The 17939-nt window shown below is 33.6% G+C and overlaps 1 pseudogene; it reads left to right on the forward strand.

The window, feature by feature from the left end:
• Window positions 1-8726: 8726 nt before the first annotated feature.
• On the forward strand, window positions 8727-17623 carry LOC142632763 (ABC transporter B family member 25-like; annotated as a pseudogene).
• Window positions 17624-17939: the final 316 nt, after the last annotated feature.

Consider the following 17939-nt stretch of genomic DNA (forward strand, 5'->3'; position numbering starts at 1 on the left):
CTTCTTGATACTTGTCCCATCAACACCTTCCTGAAATCTTTGTGAGTAGTTGTAAGGCTGAAAGTTATTGTTCAAGTATCACTTCCATATTAATACAGCCAGGGGTTAGATGCAGAGCATTCAATGCAGTGGTAACAGCTTTCTGCCCAAATATTTCTCATCTCTCTAGTGACTCACCTCTCACTGAAGCTTAGCCTCCCAAGCATGGTTGCCCACTGCCTAGGGCTTGATGAGTGGTCGAACTTCAAGCCTCTAATCTACCGTCCGAGGAGAGGTCGCTCCTCGAACAACATCACTTGTTCACTGTGACTCGACCTCTTCTTTGGCTCAATAACATATTTGTCTTCGTCGGTATTTATCTGTCCTAGGGCTATTTGATGTCCTCGGGTGCGGCTCACGGCCCAATATCCTTATCTGAGCCCTTCGTCCCTACACCTGCTATTTTCATTTTGATTTAAAATTGGGAGCTACTCCTATATGAGAAAGAATTTGATATATTATACAGCCAAAACAAACATGTATATAAGAAAGTTTTGATTAATATTTGTTTTAGGGCCTAAGAAGTTATCAAAAAAAAACTCTCATAAGCGTATTATTATTTAGCTAATATTCTATTCTTTGCTCCCACAGCGATTACACCAGCTTTGAAATTTGAGGGAAAGCAATGTGTTATGCAATAATGATATGACTAAAAACATTTTTTTATTAAATATTACATTCTCAATCCACTAAAAAAGTTTTATCATCTGAAAAATCCATGGGAATGTGGCTTCTAAATCTTTTTAAAAAAAATAGAATAAAATTAAAAAAAAATAGCTAGGTGATGTAATACTAAAATAGTAAAATGGTATTTCCTATTTAATCATCTAAGCCATTAAGTATAGGCTATACAACAACTACTATCATAATTATATATTTCGACCAAAACATAACAATATTTATAAATGTTTCAAAAAGTGTAAGCTAATAAATTCATAATAATGAAACTTATTATCATTAAAACAAGTTAAAGATAATCTATTGATATTTCTCTCATAAAAAAAAATTAGTATCAATTATGAGAAAGAAAATGATTTCATGCTAAATATGATTACTTGTAGAGAAATCCTATGCCTATAATATTTTCGCAATATTTTTATGAAAAATCTTAAGTAGCTGGTTGTTATTGGTAGTTACTGATAAGTAAAAAAGTAATTATAAGTAATGAATTCATATTAGAACCAATAACATTCATATTCTCTTATTTCTATTGTGCACGTAATATCATTTTTCAATAGTGTTCGTGGGAGGGACGAGGACCAGGGTACCCTACCTGAGGATAAACTTGCTAGTCCAGGCAAAGAAACGAAGCCAAACCTCGAGGACCTCACTTACTCAAGGAGGACAAAGAGACCAAATGGCAATCGGTACCTCGGAAAGCCTAGGGTAAGGGAGTAGATGACAAATGAAGAGTACAAGACATGTTGGGGTGGAGGAAGGAAGTCTCCTAAGGGAGACACCTCCCACCTCAACATTCAATGCTCTATACCAACTTAATTGGCTGCATTAATGAGAAAATAATACCTAAATAGTGACTTCACAGCTCAACTCTTTCTACCACCTCCAGAAGGGTCCTAATGGGACAAGTATCCAAAATGTTATCCTGAGATATATAGATGGAGGGCTGAGATGCAGTGGAAGTGACTAGATAAGGAGAGGAACCCTCTAGAAAGTGGGGATGAACATTTTCCAAGAAAAAAGACATAAGGAGAGAGAGAAAAGGAACACTCTAGAAGAAAGATAATCATTGCTTATAAATGAGAGATCTATCCTCGGACCCACTCGAGGAAGAATTCGTACTAAATTGTTGTTCTTTTCATTCATGTTAACCACTTCGGTTCTACTAGCCTTAAGCTTGTAATTTTCTTTGCATTGCAATTGACTTGGAAGCCCACTCTCTTTAAAATTCATTGTATTGCGCTTGGTTTGAAGGACTGGGAGCTACTATTCTAAGTAGGCCTAAGTCTTTCTTTTGAGCCTTTACGATGTTGGTGAATAATATATTTTTCATATTTATATATTAACCTCTAATTAAGTTAATTTAATTAAAGGATCATTATTGTATCCTTGATTTTCACCTAATCAAGGATACTTACCTCTGTAATTAATCAATTACAAGGCTTATATATTCAATCTCTTCTCTTAATGTGCAGAAAGCAAAAAGTTATACAGTTTATTCCCATCTCTCTATTCTCTTCATTGTTTTATTACAATATGGTATCAATGCAGAAGGTCTTGGGTTTAAAATGTTATGTTATGTTTTTTACATTACATTTATGTTAGCTGTATTACATGAAAAAAAATTTGTAATTTCATTAATTTATTCCTTGTATTTTGTGGGATTTAATTGTAATGGGTTTAATTAGTATTAATTTGGTGAAGATTGCTCAAGAGAGTTGAATTTGCGACTAGCTCTCAACTGGCTCAGGATTGCTAAACCCGAGAAAGATCATCTGAGAAGCACATATGAAAGTTCAAGAGTCAGGATGCCTCGTGAGTAACTTGCAACTTGGCCAACTTGCGAGATACACTAGTAGTTGGATATTATTGTGTGGCTCTTCACATTCTTTACCCATACCATATATACCCTCCTTACCCACAAAATTGAAATGGGGCTATCAGAAGAAAAACTTTAGAGAGAGAATTTGTGAGTTTTTTACAACACTCACCTTTTAGAGAGAACAGTTCATCCTTGAGTGAGAATTTCTTTATCGTCTCTTCTCCTTCCCATCTCTCATTGTTATACCTTAAGAGAAGATTTTACTCAAACACAATCTACACCCATTCAAAGTATAGAGAGTTGTTTTGGAGCTTGGGAAGCATTAGGTCTTTGCCAAATTAAGCATGTTAGGCTTGGCGGTGCAATTGAGACGTATGGCTAGAACCGAAAAGCTAGTGAAAACAAGACTCTGAGAAATCCGTTGGTAGCTGAAGTTTGAAGAGCTCAAGTACTTTGATTAGATTAGGCTTAGAAGATCTTTTTGGTATCCTTGTACTCCAACTTATTCCCTAGTATATCATTTTGACTTGGAGGGCCACTGAGAGGTTTTTACGCCAAATTCTTCGGTTTTCCTCTTCAATATCACATCGCGTTGTTATCTTGAGTTTGATATTCTTTTCCCTACTGCCCTTTCATTTTAGCATTGCATCATTGTGTTCATCCATGCACTTGTTGAATGCTTCAGTTAATTAATTGGCTAATTACCTATATTCCACTTGAATTATGTTTAGCCTAAAATTAATCCAACCACAATTAAAATTTGGGGGTCAAAACTAGCTCTAGTATTTGTAATATCGAACTTTCATAAACAATGTCTCCAGTTTCTCAAAAACAAACAATGTCTCCACCTTTCCTCCTATTTTTTTATTAAAAAAAAATTACATGTGTTGTGTCACTTAGGGCATGTTTGGTAGACTATAATAGATATTGTAATGTAATAATTATTTTTATGGTTTAGCTATTCAATAATTTTTTTTTTTTTTTAGAAATGCTATTCAAACAAACTTTCTATATTCACGTAACAATTATGGAAATAAAAAATCGTCAAAAAATAACTCATCTCTCTCAAATTTGAAATATATTATTTTCTAAGAAATATAATTGTATGAGACTATGAGTGAGATATTTCCTAAAATAAATCTTAAATTTTATTCTAATTTTACAAATCACACCAAACTAATGAGTAGATTTAGTTATTCAATTACAACATATTTTACTCCCAGTAATAAATATTACAATTTATATTATAATCTGTATTCAGTGTATCAAACGTGTCCTTAATACGTGCAATTTAGGGCCGTGGGAGGAGGGAAAGAATCAAAGGTGTGAAAAATGAGAAGGGTCAGGTTCAGGTTCATAAAGGGGACCCATGATCGCTACCATTAACAAAACCTTGAAAACGAGGAAGACAACACTATATAAAATCAGTATTAATTAATTTGACGAAACAACAAACTTGTTCGCACTTCACAGTCACACGCAAGATTTTTTTATTATTATTATTATTATTATTATTATTATTATTATTATATATCTTAAAATTCTAAATATTTCACATGTTTCATATATTTCACATGTTTCATATTGACGAGAAATAAAAAGATATGCAAAAATATATATATATATATATATATAACAAAAATAAAAATAGAGAAGATTATCCATGTTGTCTTGAATTAATATATGATGCAGTTTTTGGCGTAGAAGTTGTAAGTGCACAATTGCACCTGGCCCCAAGAACAGTTATGGGCTCAGGCCCAATGAGCCTTAAACAATATGTATTTGTAGAGTGTGGGCTTGAAACCCAGGTTAGAAGTGTTTGAGGATTAAATGACAAGCCAAATATTGCAAACACATGAAAACAACAAGGAATATTGTAAATCAACCTGCTCGGACGTAAGCCGAGAGCTGTTCTTATATTATCTCTTTCTCTTTTTTCTTTTTCTTTTTAGGTTACAAAGAAGGGAGCCCCCTATTTCTGTTCTAGGTTGCTCCTTAAATACTCTTCTTTTTGATACTTTGTACACGTGTTGCCCCAACTCCCCCTTAGCCTAGATATTTCTTTTCTCAGTACCTTTGAATAGTAACCAGAAGTTTCCCTTCTACTGTTCAGGTGTCACTTCCCCATTAATGCGGCCAGGGTGGTAGGTGCAGGGTCTTTAATGTGGAGGTGACAGCCTTTATCTTTGGTATTTCCTTAACATCGGTGCTTCTAGGACATTCAAGGGTTTCCCCCATTTAACCATCGGTCTTGACCGTGTCATTCCCTAACCTTTATCATGAAGTCCCGGATTCTCCGGTGTCCGTCCGAAGGGAAATTCACCCTCGGCTGGATCCTCGGATCCTCGGCGTATGGGCCGACCCGTAGTACTAACAAGTTCTAAACCCAAGAGCAGGTCGGCCTTCCCTAGCATGGCCCAAAGGCCCACATCCCCATCAGGGTCTTTTTACTCCCCACAGAAGTGATGATGGATCATTGTCGTTCCTTGTATCTGGCTTCCCCATCATCTTGGATCGTAAGTCTTCAAGCACCGACAACGCACCTCTCATCCATTGTCCCTCTATTTGCCAGCAACGTGTAGGAGTTGCTTAATACTTTTTTTTTAATAAAAAAGATTCGTGGAAAATATTATCACACTTGAGACTTCATATTAACAGTTAAAAAAGATTAAAGTTTTTGAAAAAAAAAGTTACAAGGATTGTGTGCTAATAGACAGTTAAATTAAATTTTTTGTAGTCAAATAAGAGATGTGAGGGTTCGAACTCTCCCTTCACCAAAATTCGGTTAGTATCTTAGTCGGATATAAATAGCAATTATTATGGAACGGATTCCATAAATTGAAATTCTATTGTATCTATACAATAAAAAAGGATTCTGTGCTAAAATCAAGAGGGTCCATTTTTTTTTAACATGTTCTAATATATATGTATATGTATATACATACTTACACACACACATATATATATATATTACTATACTATATATTGATCCATGTGGTTTCGAAGATGTATAAAAGGAAGTGATCCTAGTCTTCGACCAAACTATTCTACTCTCTACCCAAGAGATTCTTTGAAAACGCATAAACCAATAATGTGGTGGGTTAAATTTGCGATCTTCTAAATAGCGTCACATTTTAAACAAATAAACTCACCATCTAGATACTCCTTGTAGGTACCTTTTTTTAGTGAACATTTTAATATTTACTAAAAGCGATCTTCATCTTAAAATTTTTTATAAAGATGCTCTCAACAAGCAAAAGATCGTATTAAAAAAAAAAAAAAATTAAAAACCTCCACTGCCTTTAGTACAAAGTATAAAATTATATTTCAAATATTCAATAAAAAATTTTGGATTAAATTGCTCCGAACTTCAAATAAAATTAAAACTTGGCATGCATAATAAGCACGAAGTGATTGAGATGGATATTACCTAAACGGTGCAATTGGTATAACTTCTAGTGCAAGTTAGTTAAGGGTTTGACTTATAACAGTGTGTTAGCGATTAAAAGACTTACCATAATTTTCATGGCCAATTAGTTAACATCAGAGCAATTAAAATAATAGTGGTTGTGTCTTTTGAAATTATGAGGGCGTTTGGATAGCACTTTTCTGCGTCCACGTCCAGTTTTTTTTTTTTTTTTTTTTTTTTACGCGTGTTTGTTACTGTTCATTGGCCATGAACAGTGATTTTAGGCCAATGAACAGTAACTTTTAGCATGAACAGTATTTTTTACCCATTTAAAAATTATTTTGCTACAATGTTTTCAGTTTTCAGTTTTCAGCAATAAGTTCTATCCAAACGGACTCTATATGTATCAAAGTGGTTATGTCTTTTGAAACTATGTCTCAATAAAGTGAATGTTGGTGTGGGTGTGTTCCAAACACTTTCACACATGGAGATAATTAGCTGTTTGCTCATTCACTAAAATATTTCCAGCAGCTACTAGACCCATTATTCATGGGTCGTTTGTTTGTGATTGTCTCAACTATGAGGACTTTGCCAAATCGAAGTTTTGTTCTGTGATTTAATTAGCAGCTAAGTGGACTTTTAGGTGCTACGTAATTTTAATGCCAGGTGACAACAGCTAACCTAGCTACGTCAATGCTAATAAGTGACTAAGTTGATTAAACTGAGCTAGAAATAAAGGTAATGTTTGGTAATAGTTTTTATTTTCTATTTTTCAAAATTTTGTTTTTGGGAATATAAAGAAAAAACAATTTTTTTTGTATTTTTGAAATAAAAAACATGTTTAGTTAGTTAAAATTAAAAAGATATTTTTTTCAAGAAAAAAATAGAAAAATACTAAAATATGTTGTTCCTAGGATTTGAACTCTAATGCTAGCTCATTAAATGATTCAGATTCATTAAATTAAATGCATTTTTTTATTGACTTTTAAAAATTAGAAACTAAAAATAACCTTTCACATATTTTCAATTTCTTTCATCAATTGAGTTTTGAGAACAATTTTTGTTTTCTGTCCATTTTGGGTTGCCAAACAAGTTTTTTAGTCTCAAAAATGGAAAATTGTTTTTAGAAACAGAAAATAAGGGGAAAAAACAGTTGTCAAACATACCCAAAGTATTTAGAGACTAAAAGCTAGTGAAAGTAAACTACAATGTAGGAAAGGAAATGTTAACTATTATGATCCTAGTGTCCCACATGGATTAATTGTAAATTTAACCGTGTGTATATATGCTCTTCGACACCTTCTTCTTGCAAACCGATTTTCAAGGGGCAATTTTACTCATGTGTCCCACTATGGACAAAGCTCCTTAGACCAAAAGGATTAGGTTTCCCTATGGTGGTTGGATGTGTGTGTTTCTTCTTATGTCACAACTTATAATTTGTCTATATCTAGAACAATACTTCTTTTTTTGAATAATTTGATAGGTGAGTGTATACACCTCATTTTGCACCCTATCAATAAATTTTAGTTCCTGGTCCCAATGATGAGCTCAATATGTCAACTCAAAAGTGTTTGGAAGTAATCACAACTCAAGTGTTTCAAATCGCTTTGAAAATGATGTTGAAAATTGTCATTTTCTCACTATCTTGATCATAACTTTTGAACTACAAATAATTTTTGAGTGGGATTTGTTCATTGGATAGTAGACATCCTTTGAACATAACTTTTGCGTAATTTGCATTTAAATTGAGTGAGTTATGGTCATTTAACATTAGACCAGTAGTGCAGTGAAATTTAAGGTTCTCTGCACGCATGTTTGGAAGTATGCCCATGGATGCTCGAGTATGTGCATGCATGCTCAGTTCCAAAACCTCAAAAACTTAGTTTTAAGGGCTCAAAGGTTCATTCTTTGATGGGGCTCGGCCCCTAGACCCTTAGGAACGTCCAAAACTCCCCCAAAAGCACTAAAAACCTTAATTTACTCATTTAAATGCAACCCTATGCCTCCAACTCCAAACCCTAGCTAGAGAGAGACTTTTTTTCATCAAAACTCATCCAATAACACCTTTACATTCTAATCTTTTGCACTCACAGCACTATGCACATTTTTAGTTCTTCAAAAACTTTTTTTATTAATCATTAGGGCAAAGACTAGTTTCTAATCTTTTCAAACAATTTCAAGAGTTCTAATTTATTTTTAATTGTGATTACCTAAGAAATATTGATATCTTTGATTCCCTTGATTATCATCCGTTCTTGTTGTGTAAGCACTTAGGGGCTAGTTAAATGCTTCAAACTTGCTATTCATAATCAAGTTGAGTCTTTCTCCATGGTTTTTCCTTGATTTTGGATTTATTTTTGCTTTTGTTTTTACTGAGTAGATTTAACATGTTTAGGGTTTATTTTTTATTTGTTTAGTCATAATCCTTTGTGTTTAATTCTATCTTAAGTATGAATAGGTTAATATATATGTGAACATTAACATGCTTATGTTTGTTGTTCTTCTGTAGATTTGAGTTCTTATGCATGTGTAAATTAGGATTTGATTTAGTTGGTTATGACATGTTGTGTTTAGAATAAAGATTAAAATGAATAGGTTGATGAATAATTAATTTGATGAACATGCTTTGATGTATGTTTTGCTGTTCTTGGTTTAATTTGAGATTTATGCATGCTTAGAAATATGATTTGATTTGTTTAATTTTTGATTTGTTGTGTCTCACCATGTTTTGAATGAAGAATTGAATTGATATATATGAAAATGTGAATCTGTTTGAAAATGGGATTTTATTCTGGATTTGTGTTTCTGAGTGAATATGCGCGCTCATGCTTGAAGGTTCGTACGCATGCGCGTGAAGATGTGTACGCATGCGCATAAAGATGCGTACACATCCTTCTCCATGCATACGCATTTTGACATAGAAAATGCAGAATCTTTGTTTTAATTACATGATTGATTTGTTGTAATACTTTCCATGTTTATTTATTATGTTTGACTCTGATTAGGTTAGAATATATTAATTAATTGCTTTTCAATGATTTTCTCCTGTGTTTAGCTTACCTTCAGTACTTTTTAATTGAACATGTCTTTTTGTTTTAAATATACAATGGCAAGTGATAGTGGGTTTTAATCTCCACCTTTTATTTAGTTAGTGGGTGACGTGACAATCTCTCATTAAAATAAAAATGAGATTCCAGTTAAAAAAAGTACTAGAGATAAGCCAAAAACTTTTCTCCTTGACTTTGAATGATATGTTTAAGGGTTTGGGTTACCTTCAATACTTTTTTAACTAGACATGTCCTTTTATTTTAAATATACAATGGCAAGTGGTAGTGGGTTTTAATCTCCACCTCTTATTTAATTAATAGATGATGTAGCAGTTTCTCATTAAAATAAAAGGAGGTTCCAGTTAAAAAAGTACTAGAAGTAAGTTAAACCCTATATTTAACATGTTTAGAATAAGATTTTTCCTTTTAAATGCATAATTTTATTCTGTAATATTTGATTTGGCTTTAATTGGATATTTGACTTGATATATTTGATTGATATTTGGTTTGAATTTGTTTCCCTTTATGTCAAGATGTGAGATATTTGTCTTGTGTTTTTTAATTGATTTGATTTCATGGTTAAGAATCTTGGGCTTTGTTAATAATCTCCTCGCTAAAATATAATTTATCAACATTAGTAAAGGCCAGTCCACAGGCTGGGTGGGATTAGGTATATGACACCTTCTCATTCTCATACCTCATACCTTAACTTTGGACTTAGATTTTAATATGTAGACCCATGCAAGAGGCCCAATTTGATTTCTGGACCTAAACTAGGTAGCAATTCACAATAAAAGAGAGGGTGAGTCATGCAACCTGCAAGTGCGAGGCAGTACACCCACAGTGGGGAAGTGGATTTGAATGACAGATGTTTTCATTAGTAACACTAAAAAGTATCAATTTAGTTATAGGGAAAATTAACGGATGCCATAAGGACACTAATTTTGAAAATATTTTTATAAATTTTTAATGGAAAAAAAAAGTACAAACTTTAGCTACAAAATTAGTTGTAGCCTAAAGTTACAACCTTACCTAATTACATATTTTGAAAATCTAACGTTAAATTGTATGTTCCTTACGTTCTTAACACATATGTCAAATTTTGTATCAATTGGATATTTTTTACTATATGATCTATAAGTTTATATTTTATGCATTATTTTAAACTACAAAAACTTGCAATTTAAACAATTTATTGATGAAATAGCTATTGATCTTTAATTTTCTAGAAATTTTGCAAGTATAGAAGATATAAGATGAAGATGTAATTTAATGATGGATTTGTCAAAATTCACATCTAATAAAAAGATATTAAATAAGGTTGTAGCCTTAGGCTATGACCAATTTTTTAGCTAAACTTTGTCCAAAAAAAATAACTAACTTTTTTTCATCTTTTTATATTTCTCATATAAGTGGTATTAAAAATTTTCTAAAACAGTCCTTTAGCAAATACCCTTTAACCAAACCCAATATTTAAATAGTCAATACTAAACTCTAGGATTAGGTTTGTTAGAATTATCGGACTGCCCAATAACGCCCATTTAGCGTTGACCAACAAGCCAAAATGCCAACATCTTTTGTAAATGCCAACTTATTCTCGTATGATATCTTTGTCTCGCTAGAGACATGTCATATTGTACATATGTATAATGTATAATGTATCTGCTTAAAAATATATTAACCTTTGTTGCAGACACATTTCAACATATACAACCTTATAAATTATGTTTTGAAAACACGACTTTAGTCATAATTTAGAAATCTGAAATGACGTGACGCGCACACTCTGTACACACCCGCGTATAATAATCATTTGTATGAGTTAAAAAAAAATTGTAAAAGACAACTCATAATCCAACCTCAAAACAATGCTGTCTTTGAGGGCGTTTGGATCCGCGTTTGTGCGTCCACGTCCGCGTTTTTGCTTTTTTTTTTTTTTTTTTAACCCAGCTGCATGTATTGACTTTTCAGCAATGAACAGTGCACAAATGCACTGTTTACGAGTCCCATAAATTTCACTTTTCAGCAACTTTTTCATTAAAAATAGGTTCCACAGTACTATTCACACGTTTAAAAATTATTTTGCTACAGTATTTTCAGTTTTTAATTTTTAATTTCAGTAAAATAAGTTCTATCCAAGCGGACCCTTTATGTAATACTCATACTTGGGAAGTTTCATCCACGATCCTGTCCTTTAGCCGTTTCACTTCCACAGTTATCTTGGAACCTGAGACTGTTACCTGTTAGACTGACCCCACTCTCAGAAAGTGTACAGTATGGAAAGTGATGAGAGAGGTCCCCTGTTAGAGAGAGGTCCCCTGTTAGAGAGAGGAGTAAGCCATCTTCTGACCCTTTACTGCCTCTTCATCTCATTTATTTTGTATTTCAGCTATTGGGTTTCATTTTATTTTGATTTTCTTTGTAGCCCTTGTCACATTTTCGTATATATGTTGTTATTCTAAGTTTTGTTTGGTGGGTTGTACATTTTGTTTTTCTTTTTGCTTCAGTGTTAACTTTATACCGTTTGTTAGTACCAATTTCTGATTACATGCAGAATGTATTTTTGTTTGATGGCTTTTAGATTTAACTTTGTTAGGGAATGCACGCATGTTAATTGCATTGCAAATTTGCTGCTGTATAGGCTTTCTGATTTTAGAGGATGATTTAATAGTAAATGGTGCTAATGTTTTTATTTCGTCTGCAACACACACTCTTGGATTCTTCAGTGCTTACAAGTGTAAAGTGTTGAAAGTGTTTGTATTTCTTGAATTTCGTTCAATTTGCCTTTCAGTCTGTATCAAATAAGAGCATGAAAGAATAGATATGTTTTTACCTTTACATATTGCTCCAAGTTCCAACAGAAGACACACTCTTGAGTTTCTTGCTTGATGCTTACCGTGTGTTTATTTATGGCCAGGGCCGGCCCTAGGCTTAGGCCAATTAGGCCATTGCCTAGGGCCCCTTACTAGAGAAGGCCCCAAATTTGGAAGCAAATTTTTTTATTTATTTTAATTTTTATATATAAATATTTTTTAGAGATATTAATACATTTTAGTTTACTTTTTTTTCATTATTAAGAAGGCTCAAAGAATTAAGTAATGCTAGAAATAGAAATAAAACAAATTTAAATAAATATGCCTTACAAATAGACATGTTACTAATCACAATTAACTTTTAAATTTAATTATTTAACTTTTAACTAATCACATCGCAACTGTGCAGTGCAGCCCACTGTTATTGCTTAACACGGTTTCTCACTTTTTTTTTTATATGGACATGGTTTCTCACTTTATCTATTATTATAAATTATTATATCAATTAATAATTTGATGTGTATCATATCAACTTATTTGTATTATAGTAACACTAATTTATTGAACCATGTATTAAATGAATTTTTATTTGTGCAGGTTTAGACTTTATAGTGGTTATTGCTTTAGAAAAATTGTAATAATCAAGTTCTATTGTTCTACTATGTTACAAGAAAGATTAAGTGGATTAGTTATATTATCAATTGAAAAAGAAATGTAAGAGGAACTTAAATACAAAAACTTAATTAGTAATTTTGCATCTCAAAAAGAAAGAAAAATAGATTTTAAATAAATAAAAAATTAATATATATATATATATATATATTATTTGATTAATATTTAAATATAAAAAGGCCACACTTAAAATTTTCGCCTAAAGCCCCAAAATTGTTGAGCCGGCCTTGTTTATGGCAAACAGAAATTTCATTTCGGTCACCCATTTGGGTCCACCTTTCTTCTTTCTAGTGAAATGATTCTACTAAGTTTTTGTAAGTTGTCTGGATTCAAATTCATCCTAGTCTAGGTGACACTTATCAATATTTCTGAGCCTGAATTAATACTATTTTTTTTTAATCTTAAATAGCGAGGGAGAAAGAGGAATGCTGCCTCGACAGATCGTCAATTGACAGACCTTGAGCATGGGGATGCAATACCGGTAATTGCAGCTTCTGATAGATCTTGAAATCATTATATAATGTCTATATCACTGATTCAAATTAAGTTAATGACTTAAACCTTGAAAATTTCAGGCTGCAAATGTGGGATTTTGTAGGGATAATTCTCTTGGAAGTACATATATTTTGGTTATTATTAGTGGAAATAGAGCCCGTCTTTGAGAGTGTTAAATAGTTAAAAAGTCTCATCATATTACGGGCAAAGCCTGATGCAGGGAGGCTAATAATTTCAACATTTGCTCTGTTAATTGCATCCACTACAAGTTTACTGATTGTATGTAATCTTTGTATTGGTGCCCTATCTTTATCTTGGATTGTTCAAGCTGGTGTTAAGACATCTAGTAGTTGATTTACACATTGCATTGGTCCTGCTGCAGCCAAAATTTGGTGGGAAAATAATTGACATTGTATCAGGAGATATCAAAACACCTGAACAGAAAGCTGAAGCTTATGATGCAGTCAAAAACACCATAGTTGAAATCTTTTTGATTATCATTGTCGGGTATGACCACTGCTTGCCTTTTGACCCTTGTTATTCTATCCATAAAATGCTTACTTCATCTGGCTCCTTCCTAAACAGATATACTGCTTGCTTCATTTCTTCATCCTGTTTAATAGGAAGAATGTGATCAGAATAGAATTCCTATGGGTGTATCATGATCTGCAGATACTACGCATTTAAAGTTGGAAAGTTCCAATATATAATCAATAAATTGGCATTAGAGTCACAGAAGTTTGCTCTGTTGATTCACTGGATTTTAGTTATCCAAATATAGTTCTATCCAATCCAAATGAACTGCATACAGATTTTTATGGGATTGTGCATAATTTCTAGTTCAAATGACATTTCCTCCCTTTGTAAGAGTTAGGAAGAGGGTGAGATCGTGGGTTCAAGACCAACCGGGTGTTTGTAATAAGCAATTTAAAAAATAAAGATTTTTGTGGGTTTACAAATAGATCACTAACCATCCCAGACTTCTTATCAGAGCAATTTCTGCAGCACTACAAACATGGTTTTTTTCTTCTGCTAGTGAAAGGGTCGTTGCCCAGTTAAGAAAGAACCTATTTAGTCACCTTGTTCACCAGGTAAAATGTTAGTCTCAACAATTTTTTATTATGTTTTCTTGTATTTATATTCCATTTGGCTGCTGAAGGATGGTTTTTTTTTCCTTTCTTTATTTGTTATACTTTGCAGCATATAAGTTCCTGATACTATGGTTAATGAGTTTTGCAGGAAATAGCCTTCTTTGATATCACTCGAACTGGAGAGCTCCTTAGTAGACTATCTGAGGATACTCAGATCATAAAAAGTGCTGCAACTACCAGTCTTTTTGAGGCCCTAAGAAGTCTAGCAACTGCTTTCATTGGTCTTAGCTTCATGTTTGCAACATCATGGAAACTAACATGTAAACACTTGATCATTGAAACAGTAGTACTTGAACTTGATTTATTTCATCAAGAGTCCAGGAGACTTATCCTTACCAATCATTAATTGTTAGTGTTTGTTCTGGCTGTTGTGCCGGCCCTTTCTGTTGCTGTACGCAAATTTGGCCTTACTGAACTCTCCAGTAAGACTCAAGCTGCAGCTCCAGAAGCTTCTTCAATTGCTGAGGTATATCTATGCAATAAAATTTTGTTATTTCACTTATGAAACATAGAAAGATTATGCTGTTGATCAAAAGCCTCAATCAATAAGATATTTTGATGACATGATGATACCTATGTGGGAGTTATCAAAAGAAGAGATGATATGCGATGTTCTATTGTTGTTTAGGAATCTTTTGGTGCCATACGCACAGTGAGATCTTTTGCACAAGAAGGATATGAGATAACATGCTACTCTGAGAAGGTTGATGAGACTTTCAAGCTCAGACTTCAACAAGCGGTGATTTCCCTTGTGCTCTCTCTCTCTCTCTCTCTCTCTCTCTCTCTTTGAAGCTTAATTTCTTTGCTGCCACAGAAAGTCAGTGGACTGTTTATTGGAGGACTAAATGCAGCATCATCACTGTCAGTTATCATAGGAGTGATTTTTGGAGCTAATATGACAATCGCAGGCTCCTTAACCACGGGTGCTCTTACATCATTCATTCTTTATAGTTTTACAGGTAAATTCCATGACATTTGCAAAAAAAATTTCATGCAAATGGAGGCATCATTATTCTTATATGAAGATGGGTGTATCATCAAGTTGTTGTAGATTTAAGTATTAATTGTCTAGTTGTAAAGATTTCCTTCAAAAGCAGAAGCCTTGTGCACCGGGGTAAGACCCTTTTATCTGGTTGTAAAGGTTCTTAAATTTTCTTGACTGCTTCAACTATCGTCTATCTACAGTTGGATCCGCTGTATATGGACTGTCGGGGCGATACACCGTTGTAGTGAAAGCAGTAGGGGCTAGCAACGGGTATTCCAGCTTTTGGACCGTGTATCACCCATGCCTATGTCTGGAAATAAGTGTCCCCTGGGATTTGTTTCTTGCTTAGATCTTGCTCTAATTTTCCAGTAATACATATTCTAATTTGAGAGAATTTGTGCATCTTTGGAGTGGTGTAAGGCATGAAGCATCATTAGTGGTGCAGAGTTATGGTGTAGGATACAATATAAGAGTCTTACCTATAAAATCAATATGTGGCAATCATGATAAGAGTTTTGTATGATTTTCTTGCAAATTCACTGATGTGTACGTGTTTATCTATAAAATCATATAGATTGTAAATTTGACAATCATTTACAGATATCTAATATGAATCTTTGCTTACATTCCCCATTTGTATGGTCATTGCATGTCTCATCCTTGAAGGGGCCACAGGTCCCAAAATGAAATAGTGTTTACCCAAAAACAGTCAATTTCATTTCTCCATTCTACTCAGGAATATAATTTCTACCATTATTTTATTTTTAGCAGTATTTTCTCATCAATTTCCATATTTTACGTTAAAAGTAACGTAAATTAATTCCCCAACACTGTTAGATTAGATTATTACATTTCATTGATTAAACAAGGAATTGCAAAGGATACATGCATAGTTTGCCTGAAAAGAGGGGAATAATCATTTTCCTGAAAGTACATGTTGATGATATGAACTATCTGTGAACTGTGATTGTAGCGATCAGGACCTATCTGTGAACTGTGATTGTAGCGATCAGGACAGCGAACTGGAGTTGGACGATGTCTGGTTTGCCTATCCATCCCGCCCTAACCATATGATACTAAAGGTAATCTTTTTTGCTTTAATTACTTCTTATGTGTCGCTACATACATTTCTTTATAGAAAACTGATTTTGTGCTGATAAATGATTTATTATGTTCTGTGAATAACAGGGAGTAACTTTAAAACTGCAGCCTGGCTCAAAGGTTGCTCTTGTTGGTCCTAGTGGTGGCGGAAAAGTAATAGTTCTATAACTTTTTTATGTTCATACATTCTTAGGTTCATATTGTTACCATGTTTATCAGAACCTCTTAATGACATTCTGAACTGAAACAGGACTAGGTGTACTTATTACAGCTCATGCATTTAATTCATTGTTTCCTGCAGACAACAATAGCAAACTTGATTGAAAGGTTTTATTACCCAATCAAGGGAAAGATTCTTCTTAATGGGGTTCCTCTCGTCTAGAGATCACATAAACATCTACACAGAAAGGTAATTATTTTGCTCGATTATACAGAAAGGTAGTGTTGACTAATCCTATTGTTGCTTCTACATATTCAAAAACACACCCCATAAAATGTATTCAATTTCAATGCTAGATCATTTTCTCCAGGCATAAGATGTGGAGTACAATATTCTTTCAAATCATCACTATTATGCATTATTCACTTTTAACCTCTGGAAGATTATCATATAATAGACTTTGCTTTTATATTGTGTAGATCAGTATTGTGAGCCAGGAGCCTGTTCTATTCAACTGCTCCATTGAGGAGAACATAGCCTATGGATTTGATGGCAAAGTCAACAGTATTGATTTGGAAAATGTAGCAGTAAGATTTAACATCGTTTCTTACCCAGTATCCTACCTTCTAATTAAGAAGTATAAAACCTTCAGTACTGACCATCTTAATGGTGAGAATTGCAGAAAATGGCCAATGCACATGAATTCATATCAAAGTTTCCAGACAAATACCAAACAATTGTTGGAGAATGTGGAGTAAGGCTTTCTGGAGGTCAGAAACAGAGAGTAGCAATTGCAAGAGCCCTGCTGATGAACCCAAGAATTCTCCTCTTAGATGGAGCCACAAGTGCTTTGGATTCTGAAAGCGAATACCTAGTACAGGCGAGCATCACAAATTATCTTCAAAATTCTTTATATTGGTCTGCTAACAACAAGGTTTAGTCTTTGTGATTTGTGAGTTTATGCAATAAATTCACAATTTCTCATGTTCTGTGTACCTTATAGGATGCTATGGATTCTTTGATGAAGGGAAGGACTGTTTTGTAATAGCTCATAGGCTCTCAACTGTTAAAAGTGCAGACATTGTGGCAGTTGTTTCTGATGGTCAGATAGTTGAAAGTGGCACTCATGATGAGCTTATCGCCAATGACGGTGTCTACACTGCATTAGTGAGGAGACAACTACAAGGAACCAAAACTGAAATTTAGTTTTGGAACATAATTATTTATAAGCAAGGTTGGAAAACAATCAAGTTACATAGAGTAATAAAAATGGTAGCATTTTGTTTTTAATGTGCCTCTTCTTCTGCATGGCACATAGTAGTATAGTACTCTTCGCAAATCAAGCCATTATCAAGAACCAATCCCACCTTAACTATTAGACTTCACATCTCAACAGAACCTACTTTGGAATAGAATTCTATTTTGAATGCAAGGGTAATCTTTGCTGCTAGTGCAAGTGAGTAAGGTAAGGGACAGGCAAAGAAAGGACACTACTCAGACTGGATCCAAGGTCAACCACCCATGGTGGAGAAGACCCTGTAGCTCCAGTCGTAGAGAGGTTTTAGGT

This window comes from Castanea sativa, chromosome 4, assembly GCF_040712315.1.
Source record: "Castanea sativa cultivar Marrone di Chiusa Pesio chromosome 4, ASM4071231v1".
NCBI classification, from domain to species: Eukaryota; Viridiplantae; Streptophyta; class Magnoliopsida; order Fagales; family Fagaceae; genus Castanea; species Castanea sativa.